Source organism: Miniopterus natalensis, chromosome 4, assembly GCF_054644295.1.
Source record: "Miniopterus natalensis isolate mMinNat1 chromosome 4, mMinNat1.hap1, whole genome shotgun sequence".
NCBI classification, from domain to species: domain Eukaryota; kingdom Metazoa; phylum Chordata; class Mammalia; order Chiroptera; family Miniopteridae; genus Miniopterus; species Miniopterus natalensis.
The window spans coordinates 24,392,892-24,414,493 of record NC_142084.1 but is presented as its reverse complement, the minus strand read 5'-3'; the positions used below and the strand labels follow the sequence as shown (position 1 = coordinate 24,414,493).

Genomic DNA, 21,602 nt, shown 5'->3' with positions numbered 1-21,602 from the left:
GCAAAATTTCCTTCTTTTTATGAATGAATAACACTCCATTTTATATGCATCACATTTTCTTTACCCAGTCATCCATTAAGGGACACTTAGGCTCTCTTCATACCCGAGCTATTATAAATGATGATGCAATGAAAATGGGAGTGTAGCTATCTCTTCAAGATCCTGATTTCATTTCCTTTGGATATACACCTAGAAGTGGGATCAGTGCCTCATATGGAAGTCGTAGTTTTAATTATTTGAGGAGCTACCATCCTGCTTTCTATCATGACTGTACCAATTTCCATTCCCAGCAGCAGCGTACAAGGACTCCTTTTTCTCTACACCTTCACCAACACTGGTTATCTCTTTTCTTTGGATAATAGTCACTCTGACAGGTGTGAGGTGACATCTTATTGGGGTTTTGATTTGCATGATGTGATGTTGAGCACCTTTTCATGTACCTGCTGGCCATTTGAATAGCTTCTTTGGAAAAATGTCTATTTAATTGGATTGTCTGTTTTTTGCTGTTGAGTTGTATGAGTTCCTTACGTATTTGAATCAACTAACCTCTTATCATATATATGATTTACAAATATTTCCTTCCATTCAGTAGGTTGCCTTTTCATTCCGTTGATGGTTTCCTTTGCTGTGCAGAATTAATATTGTTAAAATGACAATACTACAGAAAGCCACCTGTAGATTCAATGTAATCCCTATCAAGATTCCAATGGCATTTTTACAGAAGTAGAAGAAACAATCCTAAAATTTTTATGCAATCACAAAAGACCGCAGATAACCAAAGAAATCCTGAGAAAGAACAGAGCAGGAGGCATTACACTTCCTGATTTCAAGCTACACTGTAAAGCTGCAGTAATCAAAACAGCGTGTACTCCTTACTATAAAAGCAGACATATTGACCAGTGATTTTCAACTGGTGTGCTGCAAGAATTTTTTGAACATGCAATATCCGACTAGTCAAGGGCACTCACCTCTTTTCCCTTAGATTGTCCAAAAAAAATGACAACAGCCAAGAATACTGGATGGAGAAAAGACAGTCTCTTCACTCAATGATGCTGGGAAAATTGGATATTCACATGCAAAAGAATGAAACTAGACCCTTATCTTACACCACCCACAAAAATTGACTTGGAATGGATTAAAGACGTAAATGTAAGATCTGAAATTATACAACTCCTAGAAAAAACAACACCTAAGGCACAAGCAACAAAAGCAAAAATAAGCAGATGCTCTCCTTTTTGAACATGAAGTTGATTTGTTTATTGCTTAAAAAAATCATGTTCCTTGTTAAACTGCCAAACAGTTGCTGGAAAAATTGAAAACAATGTGAGGAGGCGGTTAGGAAGAACTCAGACCTTGGAGTCCTGCACTCTGCCATCTCGCCTGCTTCTTGCCCAGGACGGTGCAGAAAGCTGAGTTGTGTTGTGCCAACAGGGCAGAGGTTGGTAGATTTGGTGAAATCAAAAGAAAAAGACAATTCAGAAACATTATTTGTAAAACATAAAACAGCAAAAGGCTCAATTTGTTGAAAAAAAATTTTAAAAAGCTTTTAAATCAACGAGAAAGTCGAGGAGCAAAGGCAATTTGCGTGCCCTTTGCCCTAGCAATAGCATTCCTATGATATTCCACGTAATGAAACCTTAATAGTGGCTGCCTTTCAAAAATGAGACAGAGAAGGGACATTTCCTTTTCACTTCATAATCTCCTATTTTTGAATTCTTTATTAACAGTATCATTCACTCTCATTATTTAATTTATTTTTTTTTAATGAAGGGGAAAAGGTGATAATTACCCAAAGTTCCCAGCACAGTGCTGGGTTCATAGTAGGCAGCGGTTAGTATCCCAGAGCCTGACCCACTAGGACAGATAACCTGCCCCTTGGGGTTGAAGTAGTTAAGTTGTTCAAATTCTACCTTCACATAAGGCAGTCATTTTGATCGTGTATAGAGAAAAGAATGCAAAGTGTTTTTTAATCCAAGGTCATTAGTATTGGTAATGAGATATTTATTTTTAGAATCACTTAGCCTCTTGATCCTAAATTTGTGGTGCTATTTGACTTAAAAAATGGCTGTGAGAGGATGTAAGAGAGATAAATATTATTAACCTGAGCTTGATCTTTCATTAGCTCCTCCAATATGTAGTGCTGCTGACCTGAAAGATACCTGTTGCAGTGGGTTAATTTCTGCTGCAGAGGGAGTTGCTGAAATTTACATTTGCTGTATTTATCTGTAGGAAATCACTTTAGATACCTCTGCCTAGGAAAAGGGCAAAGTATTAATATTGTGTGATTATCCGTTCCTTTCCTCTCCAGGCCATTTGTCCCTGAACAGAATTCAGTGATAGTGAAAAGGGCGCCTCTTTTTGGTTACCTCCTTGGAAAGTTACAAAGCAGCACTGGTCTGTTACCTTCTAGTAATAGTATAGCCAATTGTCAATCAACTTGAAAACATACTTCTTAACAGGATGACTCTACTATCTATCCTTGGTCATAATTATTACTTAAAAATGGCATGATAAGCTTTCTGTTATAAATGGTTATGAATTTGTATTTGTAAAAAGAGCAAATACTGTAGAGATTTTGCATGCATAGATTCATATCCTGCATGCAGAGATTGGGAAAGACTGGAACACATCGAATCCTCAGTGACGCTGTGAGTCAGCTCATTAGAAAGGCAAATAATTTTGTGGGGACTCGCTACCTTGTCCACAGTTCATTGTTGCCATTTGTTCCTCTGCAGATGTAGCTCCCTCTGCATCTGGCGCAGAAGACAATGAGCATGCTGCAGGCTGCGCAGGGAATGCTTATCTGCACTGTGCTCTACAGTACGTGCTCCATTATTGTGGTTAAGAGTGAATGCTTCTTTTTAAGTAGAATTATAAGAAAAGTTATTAGGAAAGGAGAGGCAAGCAGTCACTGGATTATCTTTACTTCCCAGTCTTTCCTCCTTTTCCACCTGGTACACTTTTTCAAAGACACGGAAGCACCAGTAAAATAAACGCTAACATTTCGATGAACGCTTTTACCACATAATGGTTCATCGAAAAAATATTAGAGATAGAAGAAAAACTTGAAAAATTAAGAATTTAGAGTTATAGTATTTTCAGAACACTGTTCGGATTTTGATTTGCCTCTCAAGATTCACCAAGAACAAGATGGCAATTCTCTGGCAGATTTTCTTCCTAGGACATTATAGCTATTTAGATTATCTACCAGGAGAGAATTCTAGTAACAGGACAGTTCATAAAATAAAAATAGGTGCTAGATGATAGATTGGTGTGTGTGTGGTAGGAGGAGAGGGTGGTGACAGCTTTGTAATTGTTTCATAATATTCCTGAAGTTATTTTCTTGAATGCTAAAGAATTGTACAGGATTGTTTCAGGTACTAGAATTGTGTTACAGTCATTGTCTGGGATTTGGAATTTTCCCCCTTGGTATAAACATTTTCTTTTTTTCCCCTAAACAGCAGTTGTCGCAAGGGGATTTGCCCTGTAAGAACTTTTCTGGTGTCCCAGTCCCTTTGAAAGATTCTGGATGTGAGCCTAAGTTGTTTAAATTTTGACACTCACAGTGTACTTTTAGGGAGGTAGGATAAGGTGAAATGAATCCATTTCTTCCATGTGAAAAGTGAAGTGTGGCTGTAAACCTTTTGAACTTTTGTCTGGATTTTCGTGCTCTGTAGACTACATCACTAATAATTGCTAAGTGGATAACTGGGAGCCCTGGCACATGAGCTTTCATCCAGGCCTTTGGATGTCTTTCCATTAAATCAGAGATAAAGCTGCTTTCAAAATAAATTGAATTTTCAGCTCCTAATCAGTAACCATTTTCATGGAAATATTGAGTGATTGGCTTGTATTTAGAGTGTACCCTGTGAACTCAAGTCACAGGGAAGGCTCTCTTTGTCCGACTGTCAACATTAGATTGTCATCAGTCTTCCAGAGTAGCAATTTCTGTATTGTGTGACAAGAAATTCATTCTAAAACTTGCTCCCCCAAATTGTTCAGACATATAATCATATGTATTTGAGACTATGAAAAGGTTAGAGCTGTCAAAACTGCATTTCTTTGCCCATGTTTAATTTTGAGGAGCTGGGGAAGTCTCAGACCAGTGGAGAATTTACCCAATGGTTTATGATAAATGCTTTATGGCCCTAATATTTGCAGTATAATATCCATGGAAAGCTGTAAATCATATTGCGCAGCTATTATGATGGAAATTAGAAAGGCAAATAATTTGAAACTTCATAGGCATTCAAAATGAGCAAACTGTTAGGTTTCACGAAAAGTGATTCTTACATTAAACACCCAAATGAGCAGTTTTCAGCCTGTGTTGACAGTTTGCTCGAGGAAAGAGGGAAAGTAGTTCTTTCCAGCTCTTCCTAAACTGGGGGCAGTGTGTGTTCCATACAGAACACGTTGGGAGGCCACCTATATGATTAGATACACAAAGTGGCCTATTTATTTTAAAAAGGGAAAATAATATTGAGTAAGCTCATGCAGAAAAATTGTTTGGCTGTTTCTTTTTTTTTTTTTTTTTCAAATATATCTTTATTGATTTCAGAGAGAGGAAAGGAGAGGGAGAGATAGAAACATCAATGATGAGAGAGTCATTGATCAGCTAGCCTGCAACCTGGGCATGTGCCCTGACCAGGAATCAAACCCTGATCTCCTGGATCCTAGGTCGATGCTCAACCGCTGAGCTATGCCCAGCCAGGCTGGCTGTTTAACAGAATCAAATTAATATTGATGAACAGATACAATACTAAGGAAGATCCTAGCTGTCTCAGCTGTTGGAGTGTGGCTCAGAGCCCCACCTATACTATAGGTGAGCCCTTCAGCAAGCTTCTCTAAGTTTTTTTTTTTTTTTGGTACAAAACATTTACTTATTATTATTTTAAATTTATCTTTATTACAAGTATTACAGATATGCCCCCTTATTTTCCTCATTGATCCCCTCCACCCTGCATCCACCATCCCCCGCCCCCCAGGCCTTCACCACACTATTGTCTGTGTCCATGGGTTATGCATATATGCATATAGGTTCTTTGATTAATCTCTCCCCAGCCACTCTCCCACTGAGATTCCCAGTCTATTCTATGCTTCTCAGTCCTTCCCACTGAGATTCATCAGTCTGTTCTATGCTTCTATGTCTCTGGATCTATTTTGCTCCTCAATCTATTTTATTAGATTCTACATAGGAGCGAGATCATGGAAAACTGAATCAGGAAGAATCAGAAAACCTGCTAGGCTAATAACTACTGATGAAATTGAAGCAGTAATCAAAAAACGCCCAGCAAACAAAAGCCCTGGTCCAGACTGTTTCACAGGGGAGCTTTCTAATTCTTTAAGTTGTAGGGTTAGATAGTTTACTAAAAATGTTTCTTGCTTTTTGAGGTAGGCCTGCAGTGCTGTGAACTTCCCTCTTAGGACTGCTTTCGCTGTGTCCCATAGATTTTGGGTTGTTGTGTGCTCATTTTCATTTGTTTCCAGGAAGTTTTTGATTTCTTTCTTGATCTTATTGGTAACCCATTCATTGTTTAATAACGTGTTATTTAGCCTCCATGTGTTTGAATGTTTTTGTTTTTACTGTAGTTGATTTCTAATTTCATGGCCTTGTGATCTGAGATGCTTGATATGATTTCAATCTTCTTGAACTTGTAGAAACTGGTTTTGTGTCCTAACATGTGGTCCATCTTTGAGAATGACCCATGTGCACTTGAGAAGAATGTATATTCTGCAGCTTTGGGGTGAAATGTTCTGTAAATATCAATTAAATCCATCTGATCTAGTGTGCCATTTAGTCACTGTTTCTGTGTTGACTTTTTGTCTGGAAGAGCTATTCAGTGAAGTCAGTGGGGTGTTAAAGCCCATGACTATGTCTGTATTGCTGTTGATCTCTCCCTTAAAATCCTTAAGGTTGTTATTGATAGGTTCTTATTTATTGCCATTTTAATTCTTTATGCCTATGTTTCTCTATTCTTATATTATAGCAGTCCCTGTAACATTTCTTGCAGTGCTTCTATTTCTACTTACTACAGCAGTCCCTTAAAAACATTTCCTGCAATGCTGGTTTGGTGGTGGTAAACTCCTTCAGCCTTCTTTTGTCTGGGAAGCTCTTTATTTCACCATCTATTTTGAATGATAGCCTTGCTGGATAGAGTAGCCTTGGTTTCAGATCCTTGTTTTGCATTACCTTGAGTACTTCATGCCCTTCCCTTCTGGCCTGTAGAGTTTCTGATGAGAAGTCAGCTGACAGCCTAGGGGAGCTCCTTTGTAGGTAACATTGCTTTTCTCTTGCTGCCTTTAAGATTCTCTCTTTGTCTTGAATTCTTGGCATTTTAATTATGATGTGTCTGGGCCTGGGCCTCTTTGGATTCTTCTTGCTTGGGACTCTCTGTGCCTCCTGAACTTGTGTGACTTTTTCATTCACCAGGTTAGGGAAGTTCTCTGCTGTTATTTCTTCAAACAGTCTCTCTACACCTTGCTTATTTTTGACTTCTTCTGGCACTCCTATGATGCAAATACTGTTATGTTTCATGTTGTCCCACAGCTCCCTTAAACTGTCCTGTTTTTTAATTGCTTTTCTTTTTGGGTCTTTGACTGAGTGATTTTTTTTTCTACCCTGCCTTCTAATTTGCTGATCCAGTCCTCAGCTTCCTCTAATCTGCTGTTTATTCCTTGCAGTGTATTCTTTATTTCTTCTTTGTCATTCTTAATTTTCTTCATAGTTTCCATATATTTTTTCATGCTGTTGAGCATCCCTACAATCAGTATTCTGAACTCTATATCCGATAGATTGCTTATCTCCAGTGTCAGACGCTGTTTGTGACTGTCCTTGAGTACTCTGTTTGGAGCTCCCAACAACCTACAGCTTGAGGTCCCCTCTGTTGGGGCTGGGTGCATTTGGACAGGACCAAGATGTACACCAAAGTCTGCTTTTCCAAAGCCCAGATTCAGAAGCAGAACAGGCAGAGACTCAAAGCATTCTGAAATCTGCCTCTGCCTACAGGATGACTAATCTGATTCTCTTAACGAGCCTCAGGCTGTAGAAACTCCTCTGTGTAAGGTGAGAGGTTTTCCAGCAGGGTGGGGCAGTTGCTTTCCCCGAAGGCAAAAGCTGCTTGGAAGGTAAATGTCTGCCTCTGCAGTCTGGGGGAATGACTCAGCACAGGAATCCAGAGGGGTGCCCTCTGAGCTCTATCTCCAGAGCCCACAACTCTAGATTCTCCTCACACAGCTCCAGTCCACTCCGCCCTCCCTCTGCTGGAGCCCAAGGTGAGTGGCTGCACACGAAACTTTGTGTGTTGGCTCTTTAAGAGGGTGCCTGCATTTCCAGCCATCTCTCCCTGGCAGACAGAAGCCCAGCTGCTTTTCACAGCCAGATGTTATGTGGGCACGTTTCTCAGTTCTGGTGCTCTGGGCTGGGAAGCCCAGCCTGGGGTTTAGGCCCCAGAGTCCTCAGTGGGAACCCCCACAGCTGAGCTTCAGCTACTGCCTGTGGGAGCCCAGCCAGCCCTTTCACACCTCCACACTTCCTACCAGTCTCTGTGCAGTCTCCACTTTTCCTCCTTGGTTATGAGGGTGCTCTCCAGCTCATGTTCAGTTGCAGCTGATTATTCAGGATGGATTTTCTCTGTTTTAGTTGTAATTCCAGTTGGTCCCGGGAGAGTGTCAGTGTAGCTTCCACTCAGTCCGCTGCCATCTTTAATCTCCCTTCTCCAAGTTTTGAATGCCAGCAGCTCAGCCTATCTCCAACAGGAGTTGAATTGTCTTCCCTTCCCCACACGATGACCAATGACCAAATGATAAGAGGATGTAGAAGGTGGCCTCTTTACTTCAAGTTGGAAGTACATTCTGCTATGCAGTTGGCAATTGATACCTGTTGCTTCCCCAAAAAAATCAAGCGGAAGGTAGACTCCAGTTAGACCACCCTGAGCTTAGCCCCTTCTGCTCCATCTGCTTCCCTCACTCCCTTTTCCACAAAAATGCTCCCTAATAAGATATGGGCACCTGAACTTGCTTCTGGGCAACCCAACTCAAGAGAGTGTGAATGCTGCATTTCTTCAAGTAGACTATTGCATCACTAGGATCAAATGTAAGGGATGTCAGAAGTGACTAGAAAGGTGTTTGTTACTTAGCTCTGGTCGTTGTACTAACCTGACAGAATAATAAAATTGTGTTTTCTCCAAAGGTATATCCTAATTCTGTAAAGATGAGGTTCAATGAAAGAGAAAGGCACAGATAGTGATTTAAAATACTGATGTAGCATCATTAAATTTTCCTCTTTTGAAAATTTTTAAAAATTTTGCTTATTTTGAAAAATATAAAGTTATATTTTAATATAGATATAAATAAATAATGCATTATGGAAATTAAATGTATAATCATTGCATTCTAAATTGTAAGAAATGTAAAAGTATCTCTTAGATCTTTTAGGGATGCCTGTGTCTTTATAATTATATGTTGGGAAGAGCACAGAAAGGGTAACAGTGATGGTAGAAGTGATTAAAGCTTCCTGAGAAATTTTAAGGAAGCTTGGAATTAAGAATCAAGAATCTCCTTTGTTACCAGATGTCATTACTACCATCTAGATTTTAATTTGCACATAAATGTATTGTAGCATAGCATCGAACTAATATGCATTTCCCCCCAGACAGTAATTATTCAGGCAAATCTTTAATTAGATGAAGGCAAAATAAATATTCATACACTCTTAACTTTGAATTATTTGTTCCTCCTATTACAGTTTTAAAATGATAAATTCTCATCATAGTCTCAATTATATTTGTCTACTGGTTTTAACAAGCCAAACTCATCATTTTGTTTGATCAGCACCCTCCACATATGAGACAGAGTTTCAATATTTGTTTGTTTTTAAGATATATTGTGTTTGTGTCCTAAGCTTGATAAAGGTTCCCTATAAGGTTTTGTTTTAAGTCTTTAAAATGATGATGTTTTAGAGATAAAATCAATTACTTGCTTATCACGTAGAGAAATATATAATGTTACAGTTAGCAGGACAAAATTATGGGCAAAGTGGTATATTGCTGTCTTTAATTTTCCCCACTCTTCATAGAGCAAATGAACGTGAATTCATTATTCTGTTTCTTGTGTGGAGTACCCTAGAGGAGCTTCTGCTTGATATAATGCCACATTTTATCTAACCCTCATTAGTAGAAACACAAAAATATGTTCAGAAAAGCAGTTTGATTTTTTTTGCTTCCTCAGCAGGCTCGTGATCGTTTAACTTACAGAATTCAACCTCAAGAACTGACATAGCCAACTTTGATCATTGAGACTTAAGTAACTGACCTCAGGTAGTTATCTTAAAACCTGAAACTTAGGTAAAACTATTGCTGACCCAGTGAGCAAGCTGAGATATTTTTCTCAATCTTGACTTAAATTTCATCTTAACAAGAAGTCTTCTTGCCTTCAAGACTTCCTTCACTAACTAGGTCAGAAACGCAAAAATCTCCCATGATAGAGTTGACTTTTTGTTTGTGTGTGTGTTTTTAGTTAGTTTTGTTTGCTCTGCTAAATTGGAACCTTATTGTTAAATGTTCAGATTATGTTAAGTGTTCAGATGGGGAGAACTCACCTATTTTGCTATCCTATAATTTATAACACTAGGTTGATGACTCACCAGGTCTTTTCCTGAGTATAGATTTTAATAAAGGGATAAGGGATGGAAAGGAGAGTTTTGCATGGATTTGGATGTTTGGAGAGGGGGAGGACCTAGAATTGGAGATACGTAGGCTTCTTGAGATATTTTCTCTATTTCACAATCTTGCCTACAGAGGTTTGTTTGCATTATCTGTCTCGGCAGACAGGACTACTGCATGCACTGTCTCTAAATCAAGTGTTAAAACACGACCCATCTGCAATCCTAAATGAGGGGCATGGACAGTATAATTATCTTTTGTAGTACTACTGCCTTCTAATCTAGAAGCAAGTCACATGTAATACTGGTTATTCATTTATAGTATTTGATGTCATGTAGCAGAACTAGTTTAAGAAATCATTTGGAAAGCACCTTACATGTGCACAAATTTTTTTCTTAATTTTTTTTATTGATTTCAAAGAGAGGAAGGGAGAGGGAGAGAGAGAGAAACATCAGTGATGAGAGTCATTGATCGGCTGCCTCCTGTCCGCCCCCCACTGGGGATCGAGCCCGCAACCCGGGTATATGCCCTGACAGGGAATCCGACCATGACCTCCTGGTTCATAGGTCAACGCTCAACCCCTGAGCCGCCCCGCCGGGCACGTATGCACAGGTTTTATGATGTTTATCATGGTGCTCAAGATCATGGGACAAGAGCAGTCTTTAAAACTTCTGTAGTGAAAAATATTGGCTTCTGGACTTCATTACAATTTAGTTCTAGATTTAAGATCAGTGTATTTTTATGTTGAAAAACACCATTTCACCATGCAAGGCCTCTAATGTCAGCCCTGTGGCTCTATAACAAATAAGTGTACTATAAATGAGGACTTTGAGCAGGAATTAGGTGTGTTCTCATACATTTCTTTATTTATTTTGTTCATTAAGCAAATATTTATTGAGCGTATACTCAGTGTCCTTCACTGTGTTATGTGCTGGGAATGTTGAGGTAAACAGGAGAGCAGATTCCTGCCCTTGTGAAACTTAAGGCCTTGTAGAGGAGTCAAATAAATGGGAAAACAAACAAGTATAAATCTTGAAAATGCAGTGAAGGGAGCTAATGATGTTACGTGACCCCACGAAGCACTACTGAGAGTGTTGGGGCATGAGGCTAAAGGGTAGAGAGTGCCCACATCTCACAAGGTCTCTCAGACAAATGTGAGAGTTTTATTGTAAGAAAAGTGGAAGTGTGAATAACTTTTTTAAAAAAAAACAAAACAGGGAAGCACTGTAATCTGATTCCTGTCTTTAAGAGATCTCTCTGGCTTTCTTTGGAGAGTTAGAATAGGGAGACAAAGCTAGAAATTAGATCGCCACGCTACCAAGATGCTTGCAGATGAGGGTGTTAATAGTAGAAAGAAAGAAAAACTGATGGCTTACTGATAAATTTTGGAGATAGAACTAGTAGGACTTGCTGCTTTAGGGAGAGGGAGGAAAAAGCATAACCAAGGATACCTTAATTTTTTTACCTGAGCAAACTGAGTGAATGGTGATGGTCCTTATCGAGGCGCTGGCGATGAGGGGGGCAGCTTCAGGGCGGGAACCAGGGCTTAGATTTGGCCACGCCGAGGCTGAAATTCACGTTAGACATCAATACGGAGATGTCAGGTACAAAGCTGAAGTGAGTCTGTAGCTTAGAGAGTAGAGCAGAGTTAGAAATACATATCCTGACATATGTAGATCTTCAGTGTTTTCAGATGGCACTTAAGGGCCCAGGATCGTAAGTTTATTGTGAGAAGACAACATAAGCTGAGAAAACCTGAGAAGTCCAGGACTGGTTATCAGTGAACTCCATTGTTTGGAGGTCGAGTAACGGAAAAAGAACAAAGAAAGAGGGGCAAGGAGTCCCTCAGAAAGGAGCATCAAAAGCAGCAGAGCGTAGTATTGCGGGCCCGGCAGATGGAGTGTTTCCAGAAGGGGAGAGGGGTCAGCTCTGGCAGCTTTTGCTAAAAAATGCGGCTAGAGGCATCGCTGAATTTAGCCCCGTGGAGTTTGGTAGGGACCTTGATGAGACTTTTCGGAAGCATGGTAGACGGACATCAGCTTGGGGTGTACTGAAGCGTGGTTGGTAGGGGGAAAAATAGGACAGGAAGAAAGTGCAATCTTTTAAGGGCTTGTGGTATAAGGTAGGAAGAAGAAAAAGGGCTGCTAGAGAGAGTATGGGGTAAAAGGAAATGCATGTTTTTTTAAAGATATAAACACCCTTAACCGTGTTTTCACATACGGATTAGAATGACCTATGAGAAAGGAAGAATTCGTGCTACCAGGCAAAGATAATACCTTGCGAGAACAAAACCCCGGAGGAAACAGGGAAGGTGGGATCCAGAGCACAAGTGGAGAAACTGGCCTTTAGTACAGAAGGAACTCCTCCATCGTGACAGGAGGGGAGGGGGGTGTTCAGATGCAGGCAGATTTGCAGATTCAGTGGTGGGAAGATGGGGGAATCCTCACCCGATAGCTTCTATTTGCCCAGTAATATAAAAAGTATAAGTATTAGGTAAGAATGAGCAGGGGAAGGAATTGGGACAGTTCAGCGGAGAAGGAAATGTGTTAAATAATCATTTCAGAGACTAGGAAATTGAGTTTATTAGGAATCATAAAAGAATTTCCTGGCAGTCTTGAGTGCCATGTGATGTTTGTTTTTGTGAGTCTAATGTGGAACCAGTCAGCCCACTGTTGGATTTCTTCCAGCAACATTAGATGCTCAGGCACAGATGCAGATAATGGCAGAAAATTGTGTTGAAACTGGGTGAGGATTGTTCCGTGGGGGCCAAGACACTGGAAACATTTATAAGGCATGGACTGTAATGATGGACCATGGAATTAAAGCCACATAAGGAAATAAGTGAAGCTAAGGGGATGGTGATGGACAGTGAAAAAATGGAAGGGTCACTGAAAGCCATTGTGAAGTAGCATTTGTGAATTATGTATTTGAGTAAACGCAGAGGGTAAGAGGATGTAGTCAGTGACATTCCTGTGTACAAGAGGAAGGAGCTGGAATATTTCCAGGTGGAAACCAGGACTACGGTGTTATTATGGGGACAGGAGGCAGAGAAGGGAAATAGGAAAAGTTTATTGGAGGTGATTAAGTCAAGGCATAAAGACATCGGAGTACTGGAGGGTCATTTATAGGATGTTGCTGTCACTCAGAAGGATGACAGAGAAGATACCAATGTTGTCAATGAATGACCTGAGTTAGATAGATGACCCTAGCGAGAAGATTTGGTGGATGGTGCATTTGGGTAGCATGAGGAATTCGGGTTTTTAATGGGACTAAAAGAACTGCAAATGGGAAAACAGGTCAAAGACCCTCATTTCAACCTCCTGGCACCAAGGCACATAGATTGTAAACGAAAGTTAAAAAGCAGCCACTACGGAGGGCTGGTTTAAAGAAAAGAAACCTGATGTGCTCAGGGTACATTCGAATTTGGGTGTAGAAAGTGAAGGGAAAATTTAAAAAAGAGAATGAAGATGAAGTTTAGTGATCATAGGCCCGGGTCTGAGAGGACACACTGACTGTTTAGAAGGGAGCAGAGCCTTGGAGAATTAGCAAGTGTGCAAAGAACAAGCGGGGTGAAAGCGGGATAGTGAGTGGTAGGACCCGAAGGCTTGCTCTTTGCTGGTGGCCAGGGATGTGGGCAAGATGCCAGTACTCCTGAGACACCCAAGGGAAAGGGAGACTAGTCAGTTCTGTGTCCCTGAAGCTGTGTCTGCTGCAGAAGACACTTGGTGCTCTCCGTGGGAGCCTACGGTGATGCCATGGCCTCGGCACTACTGTCACTGGCTAAAGACGTGGGTGCGTCGTGCGTTCCCCCTTTCATTCGCCTCAGTCTGGATCCTGCAAAATCTGGTGAGTCTTCTGAGATAGAAAAGATGTCACTCTTATGTCAGTAAGTAGGAACACGCTGTGTATCCTCAGAGTGGATGAAGATCCCCAACTCTGCCGGGGTGTGCTTCAAACCCGGCTGCGGCGAAGATTCTCGGTGCTCTGGGCAGGGCAAGGGGTGAAGGGAATGAACGTTCGTTGAGTATCAAGCTGCGCCAGGCTCTTGACAGCCTTGTCTTATTTACTGTGACATCAGTGCACTTTTCTGCCCATTTGGTAAGCAACAGCCTGAACTCTATTGAGGCCGATAAGGCTGGAGAGCGGGAAACAGCTATTATAACTCATGTCTTTAAAATTACCTCGTTACAGGGAAAAAAGCACTGGCCCAGGCAGGCCGCTTTATTATTATCACATTACATTGAAGTAGAAATTATACTGCACTTGGAACTTAGATTTCTTGCTTTCTAATCTTTTTGAAGGTTAGGAAGCAACGTAGCATACAAATGAAGGTGAGCTACTTTATCCATGACAAAAATTAAACTGGTTAATAGTGAAATGCCACGCGTGTTACGCTGTTCTTTTGATGTGTGCTAAAATAAATGGTTGAAGTTTGAGGAGATGCTGAGAGAGTGTCATTGTGGGGGGGAAACCCATCTAGCTAGTAATTAAGGTGCTTCAAAACTTGACATTCTCATTATGACCTTAAACTTGTAGGCTAAAAGAGTTTATCTTGTGATTGTTCCAAATGTCTGTTGAACAAGTAATTTGACTGAAGCTGTACCTGCAGATACAGTATTAAATATGATATTTCATGCCTTGGATGAATTTACCACCTAGTAAAAAGATGCAATCAATTGGCAATTACAATACCCGAATATTACATTGGAAGAACAGGGAACCTAAACTTGCAGAAGGGTGTCAGGGCAGACCTCTCAAATGAATGGAGATCTAAGCATCAATAAATCATTTTCACACAGGCTTCTGCATGAAATCAGAATTTCATTTTTTTAAAATTTACTTTTAAAAGTTCTGTCTAGGTCCTAGCCGATTTGGCTTAGTGGTTAGAGTGTTGGCCTACAGACCGAAGGGCCCTGGGTTCGATTCCAGCCAAGGGCATGCACCTCAGTTGCAACTCAGTCAGTCTCTCTCTCTCTGTCTCTCTCTCTCTGTCTCTCTCTCTGTCTCTCTCTCTCCCTCTTCTTCTCTCCCCCTCCCTCCCTCTCTGAAAAGCAATGGAAAAAATATCCTCGGAGGAGGATTAAAAAAAAAAAGTTCTGTCTAGAAATTCAGGCGTTTTGTGACCCTTCATTGGCGGCAAGTTCATTATAAATAAATTCAGTGTGTTCATTTGTTATCTGTTTTGAAGAGATTAGATTTAAATTAATTGTAATATTTACTAAAATAAAATATTAAAACATGGCCTTGTTTCTCCTATCCTGTTTCAGTGGTGCAAATCTTCTGTAAATAGAAGAAAACCCCCTCAAATTTAAAAGTATATTTGAGAAGTTGTTAAGATCTGTTTCTACAAAACCCTTGGGATGATATAAAGGAAAGAGAAAATATTTTTAACTTTGTCTTTGACCAGTATAAATTGTGTTCATATTCAAGAAGGCATTGAAATGACACCTTTTACCTTATTTCTCTCTTCAGATTTAACTACTTTTAGGAATAGTAATGACTCAGTCATCCAACAAACATTTAATTTTCACCTACTATATATAAAGTACCGTATGAGTTCTGAGTGTGATATCAAGATATACCAGACAGGTGTCTCCATTCACATGGATCCTATAAATGCACCCTGACCAATTACAAGATGCGTACCACATTCTAGGAAAAAAGTGTTTTCTAAAATATTTGAGAGAGTAATTCATTGGCTACCCCAGACCATCATGATCCTTAGCTCACTATCCAGGTTTTTTCTGGATCAGATCTCACTTCAGTATAATAGGAAAATTACTGTCGGGTGCAATTTACTAGCTGAGACGAAGTTTAAAAAAATAATTCATACATAATATATTCTAAAAAGCCTCAAAAGCAATATACTGAACTCTCACCAATGCCACTGTAACAGTAATATCTAACTTCCTCTGAACTGTAGAAACCAGGAGATAAAGACCAATACTTTACATTTTCATCACTGTTTTCTTTCATCGTTCCCTAATCATATCCAATAGAATGAAGCCATTGCATTACATATGCACATGTTTTAGCTACTTTCATAAATTCAGTTTTAATATAACATTTTGCACATTGTCAGGTTTTTTGTTTCAACTTGCAAATCTTAAGTAAAAATAAGTATAACCTTATCTCCTTGGCAAATGCGTGGCTTTAAAAAGAAGGAAGCTAAGAAAAAAGAAAGAAAAAGAAAGATGGAAAAAGTCATTTTAATATAAAGTGAAATATGTGGCCACTCCCTGAAGTATATCCCACTCCCCCATGAACATTTCTGTGTGCTCTACAACTTATTGTCCTTCCCTTATCTTACAGATTATAGTTTACAACGTGGGTCTCTGAAAAAGGACCACTCCATGTATGATTATTTCAGCACATGCAGTTCTTCCCTCTTTGTGTCCCCTCAAACGCATGGAGCGCAGCTTCCAGGAGCGGTGGAAGCGGGTGGACAGGGCCGTGCGTCTGCAGGTCTCTGAGTGCACTCCTGTCTCACTTAGGGCCACACCGAGGCCAGATCTAGGTGCAGTACCCTAGCACGTTTCTCCTTTTTTCCTTTCCCTCCCTCCCTCCCTTTGTCTCCTCTGTTTCCCCTTTTCGTCTTCTTTGCTCTTGTTATTACCTATTCCACAAGCCCTTCTCTCTCCCCAATCTTCTTCCAATTGCAAACGAGATGATGAGGATAGATGCTAAGATCTGGATTGTGCCTGGAACCCACTTTTCAACCCTAGTTTTTCCCCTTGACCAAAGTTGCAGGAAAAGAGATGGGATTGTGGCTATATAATTCACAACATTTATAATTTGGCCCAAGTCATTAGATAGATTAATACATCCCCATGCTCTCGTTTTAGAACTTGATGTAGAGCTTCTAAGTAAAAGAGCAAGTATGTTATTCATTTGGCCAGAGCTGAGAGTTTTGGTTTTCATGGCTGGGAAGAAATTATCACTCCAAGAAGATACTTTATGAAATTTTCTCATGGACAGCAACTGGAGTTCCTCTTTCTGTCAGCTGGGAACATGCTTACGTCGTACAAGGCTTCTCTTATGAAAGAAAATAATTTGTTAAAGCTGTGTCCTCTCACACTTTGCCTACAGATAGATGGAACATGCCATGAAAAGAACAAGAAATCATTCTCAGATGTTCCCTATGTGTTGTCCTCAGCCAAAAGCCACCATGTAGCAGCTCCTCAAAATTAGGAAGTCTGACTAGACTTCTGGGAAAAACCTTTCAAGATGTTTTATTTGAAGCTGAATATATATTTTAATTGAAAGAGGAGCTGTCACAGTACTCTAGTCACAGGATAAGCTTGAGGATAAACACGAGGCTGTGCTTTGTAAACATGATAAAATGCTGTTTGATGAACTCATTAATTAGCGCATAATTGAGTGGTTCTCTTCCACAGCCAGCGATCAATCAATGATAAAACATTTCCTACAGATCTTCCCATGGCCTTAATTGAGATTGTCAATAACCATTGCCTCTTCTGAGCAGTTCACAGATGGGAGGAAGTAAAGTTCTGTAAAGTCAGCAGAATGCGTTAATAAACTGGTTGTCATGTTGCTCTCTTAGTTGAATAGCAGAATTTCTCCATGTTTTGTGTTTATTTGAATGCCTTGCCAGGGGAGTTGAAAGTAGAACGTTGTATTTTAAGTCTGTTTCTTTCACCCTTCAAAGGCACCTAGGAGAACCTTTGGTGGCTACGATGTGTAAGCTGTGTCTTCCTAATATTTGGACACTAAGAATGAAAGTATTGCTCCTAAGTCACCCGGTGTTGCAGGGCTTCATTTATTCTACACATACAGCTCTAGCAGGGCTGTGCTTACGTGCTGCTCTTCCAGCTTGTACGTTCCTTTCCAGGGTTATATAAATGCTGCCAGTTGTATGTCAGTTTTCTTCTGATATCTCTTCTTAAAGGTTTTGTGAGACTAATTCAAATTAGCTTCCATTTGTTATATTTTCCTGTTTAAAAATAATTCCAGTTCTATTTGTGGTATCTTCAAACAATACATTATAGTTAAAAGGGGGCGTTTTTAAATGACACCATCTGCCAACTAGAGGGAAGCGCACTGCTGTGCTACACAAAGAATGCAGATTTGTTGTTATGTTGTGAAATCTTGATTTAACCATCTGCTTTGTTGAAATACCAGCGATTTCTTAAAAAAATAATTTTAATGAATATTATATAATAGCTAGTTGCTTATATAATTTTACCCTTTAACGAAGATTTAATAAGCACTAACATTTAGGAACAAAAAATATGTTTTAGCCCTGGCTGGGTAGCTCAGTTGGTTGAAGTGTGGTCCCGTACACCAAAAGGCTGTGGGTTCGATTCCCAGTCAGGGCACATATCTGGATTGCGGGTTTGATCTCCAGTTGGGGAGTGTGTAGGAGGCAACTGACCGATATCTCTCTCACAACAGTGTTTCTGTCTCTCTTCTTTCCTGTCTCTCTAAAAATGAATAGAAACATATCCTTAGGTGAGAATTAAAAAAAAATTTTTTAACTGGAATCCTGATAAAAATGAAAGAAATGTGGGCACTGGAATCACACATAGCTGGAATCAGATTCTAGATAAGAGCCTGTCTTCACGATCAAGAAAATGAGAATTGGATTTGGCCTGTTAAATAGACTAATTTTCAATATTGACAAACCCATATAGGCTATCAGGACTCATCAAGTCTAGGGTAAACCAACTGGTGGTATTGTCACCAAACTCAGCTGACAAATGAATTCACCATAATTTATCTATCTTTTTCCATTGTAGCATTGTTGCAATAGTAACTTAGGCCCCTCAATAAGTTGACGGTAGCATTATTTGATATACATCTATCTTTGGACTATTAATGCAGCTATTATAAAGAATGTGGTATATTTATATGTATTATAGAAAGAAAAACAATCTATTCTTATACAGAAAAAATAAGTTTTAGAATACTATAAAATATGATCTTATTTATGTTAACAAAATTAAAACATATTCATGTTTACAAGTAAATCATCAATAAAAGATCTGGAACAATGTATATCAGCTCTCCACAGTGATCACCTCTGTGGAGATGAGTGAATGGGTTCGGGATGGGAGTGGGTGCTGCGTGAAGGGAGGCCTCATATTATATCCTTTGCAATTCTGTATTATTTGGATTTGTTTTTAGGGTAAATATATATTTATATGCTGCTTCTGTAAGTAAGTAAAGTACAAGGCATTTAATTGAAAATCACCAAAAAACAGTAAGTTTAATTATAAAAAAGAAACTAAAGTTCTTTAGAGACTATACATCTATCTACAGGATTCTATTAAATTTTTATGCTTTCTAACGTGCTTTACTTTCCTGGATCTTACTGAATCCACTGATTGGGAGCCCACGGTAGCCCGAAGTGCTCACACTGCAATCAAGTTATTACAAACCAGAGAAGAAAACTGACACTGCAAGGATGTATATAATATTGCCCAAAAGGGTGATCTAGAAAACTATCATAAGATGCCATAAATAGCTGGGGGTGGGACAGGGATATTCTCTGTGAGGGGGGCAAGATTAACTACCTGGAGTGATAAGGCAGAATCAGGCATCTGAAGAAAGGGGCAAACATCTGGGCAAAGATGGAGGTAATATTTAAGGCATGTTCAGGAGACAGACATCAAAATGAAATGCAAAATTGATGAAGTATTTTGGAGAAGCTAAGGAGAGAAGAGCAAGCTGTGGTAAATTGTGAATGGGCTTGTAAACCAGATGCAGGATTAGAGTTGCCAGAGGAGGCAACCTAAAAGTAGATGCAATACACTGAAGTGACAGAAATTTGGGAGTAGAATCGAGAATGACAACTGTGTCCATTAAGATTTGAAAGCAAAAGTGGAATGTACTGAAAGGATTAGGGTGGAGCAAACCAAGGGCAATACTTTACCCCCCCTGCTTTTCTAGGTGTATCTGTGTCATTCTTTCCTTCCTCTGCAGATGAATTTTCACGGGCTCTCAGTCCTCCCTGCTATCATCGGTCATCCCCACACCTCCATCCAGCATGGTGCAGCGAGTAGACAGAGGTAGTGAACTTCCTCTCACCCAAATCTATGGCAGGGAGAGATAAATCTGATTAGCTAAGCTTGACTCTAGAACCCATGCAATAATCCCCAGTGAGAGGTAGTGATCTGCTATAAAGTTCAGTCACGACTCCTGTGAGCTCACCCCAATGTGGGAATGCAGTTCCCACAGAAAGTAGGGGGTTAAATAGTGAGCCAGATACCTTCTCCATCCACTAATTCTATAAATTCTTAACTGTATAATAGCCATTGTGGAGATTTCCCTTTTGGAACTATTATCAAGAAAAATATTCCTGCCCAGCCGGGCATGGCTCAGCAGTTGAGTGTCGACCTGGGATCCAGGCGATCAGGGTTTGATTCCTGGTCGGGGCACATGCCCGGGTTGCAGACTCGATCAATGACTCTCTCATCATTGATGTTTCTATCTCTCTCTCTCCCTCTCCTTTCCTCTCTCAGATCAATAAAGATATATTTAAAAAAAAAGAAAAAAAAGAAAAATATTCCTAAGAAATGTTTTGCGACAAAGCATTGGTCCCATGGTACTGGTCACACCAGTCCACCGCCAATAGTAATTTTTATTGTTTGGCCTCCTCTGCTCTAAGAATAGAAGCAGGAATTTTAGTCAAAAGAAAAACAGAGAGATTTCTGTCTAATCAAGAAGTGCTGAACCCAATCTTTGGAATAGTTTTTCTGACTTCTCATAGAGCCAATGTCGTTAGCCATGGCTTCCTGTACTTTAATATACTCAAATAGTGTAATCAGCTAATATGTACAGGCTTTGATTGCTCCTTTCTACCCTTATTTTGAAAATGGAAAAGCTGAAGAACTTAAATTTTCTCAAAGCTACCGAAGGCTGAGTAAAATGAACTCGAATCAATAAACATGTAACATTAAGTAGTAGAAAAGTCTCCAATTCTAGAAGAAAAAAAAAAGCCTAGAAGAGACAAGCTATAAACCATGATAAGTAAACAAATATAAAAATTTAATAGCTATGAAAGACAGTGAACAAGGGGTGAATTGGACAGCAAACCCATGATTAACTGCTGGGTCAGTTGTATAATGATAAATATTACAAGTTCAGAGGAAGGCGATAACCTAAAGATTGGACACGCTCAACAATTTATGTATTCCTACATAAGAGACATTCTCATTAAATTGACCAATTAAGACAATTTGTTATAAATAGACAAATAGCTACTTTTTATAGACTCGGTCTCATAAAGGAGAATAGAAGTAAAGAAAACCAAACTAGGATGTAATCAATTATAAATAACAAGTGGATGGTATAGACGTCAAGGGCAACAACAAAGGCAGGACCAAAATGGGTCACAGCAACTCAGAGTTGTAAGGAAGCAAGAACTATAATTAAGGAGAAGCTATAGAGAATGGAAGGTAAGAATTAGGGAATTGGAGATAGGAACACTAAGTAGGCAGATCTATAGAAGGAACCCATAGAGTACAATTGAATCTGTTTAATGATGATGATCATTTCTTATGTTTCTGAGTCTCAGATCCGTAGATCCTGCCTTGGTTACAGAACTATCTCCCAGTTCCTAATTGCGAGACCAGGATTATGACGTCTTTTGATTGTGAACTTCCATATGATTCCATCACCTTTTTTTACACCATATGTGTCTTTACCATGGCCCCTCAGTGAGGCCCTAGTGAGTCTGTTCTTTATAACTGGAAGAGCTGTGGAATAATGAATAAATATGGTAAATGTCTTAGTCAGCTTGGCCCACCATAACAAAATACCAGACTGGTTTGCTTAAACAACAGAAATTTGTTTTCTCACAGCTTTGGAGGCTCAAAGCCTGAGATCAGGGAGCCCTCATGGTCAAGTTCTGGCGAGAGCTCTCTCCCTGGGTTGTAGACAACAGCCTTCTCACCGAGTCCTCACATGGTGGAGAGAGAG

The 21,602-nt window shown here is 39.7% G+C and overlaps 1 protein-coding gene across 1 annotated transcript in view; it reads left to right on the top strand.

Moving 5' to 3' along the window:
• Positions 1 to 21,602, top strand: part of CHSY3 (chondroitin sulfate synthase 3) — a 242,683-nt gene that overhangs the window by 100,224 nt on the left and 120,857 nt on the right. The window lies entirely within an intron of this gene.